The sequence below is a fragment of the Seriola lalandi genome, unplaced genomic scaffold (genome assembly GCF_002814215.2).
Source record: "Seriola lalandi dorsalis isolate HSWRI2012SDOR001 ecotype SW California unplaced genomic scaffold, Sedor1 jcf7180002054671, whole genome shotgun sequence".
Classification (NCBI taxonomy): domain Eukaryota; kingdom Metazoa; phylum Chordata; class Actinopteri; order Carangiformes; family Carangidae; genus Seriola; species Seriola lalandi.
In genome coordinates, this window is record NW_019525224.1 from 1587074 (window position 1) to 1587753 (window position 680).

At 45.7% G+C, this 680-nt stretch overlaps 1 protein-coding gene across 2 annotated transcripts in view; it reads left to right on the forward strand.

Annotated features, from left to right (window-relative positions):
- The window catches only part of LOC111666045 (guanine nucleotide-binding protein G(o) subunit alpha), an 85898-nt gene that overhangs the window by 18522 nt on the left and 66696 nt on the right, over positions 1-680 (forward strand). The gene's annotated exons all lie outside the window — the stretch shown is intronic.

The following is a 680-nucleotide window of genomic DNA, read 5'->3' on the forward strand; positions in this document are numbered from 1 at the left end:
GCCTATCATTAAAATTAGGTACTTTTCTTTTAATGTTGACTTTCTAGTGTATCTGAATCACTTCCACGTGGAACGCAGGCAGCTGCCCAGGTGGCTCTGATTGGCTTAATTAGCTGCAATGTAAACGTGGAAATGCATTACACACTGCTGGTCTCACTAATGAATGTTGACCCGTTGTTGCAGGCTGCTGCCCATGCTGTCCATCTGGGTGCACCAAGTGCGCCTCTGGCTGCGTGTGCAAAGGGAAGACATGCGACACCAGCTGCTGTCAGTGAGGAACCTGCAGCATGGCGCCAGAGCTGCTCTGTGTGATGGAGCCTGCGTGAACAACTTTGAATTGGTTACTGTCGAAAATGTCTAAAGAGTAATTGTTTTGTACTCGTCTTTCAATGTTGAAATAAATGTTATCGCAACGTGGTTGTCCTGGTTTGGCTTTAAAATGTCCTGCCAATGTGGCTTCAAGTGTCAATATGAAATGAGCTGACTGAGATGTTCTGCTGCAGTGTAGTCATCTAACCAAGGCCAGACTCAACGAGGGTGTAGATGCTTAAAAATCAAAGCTGCAGTTCTGTTGACTTCAATGATCAAGGGGAAAGTCCTTCACTAGGTGGAAGGTCAAGTGCAGGCATCACATGTAAAAGCCCTAAACTGAATTGCTAGACTATTGTTGGTGTTGTGGC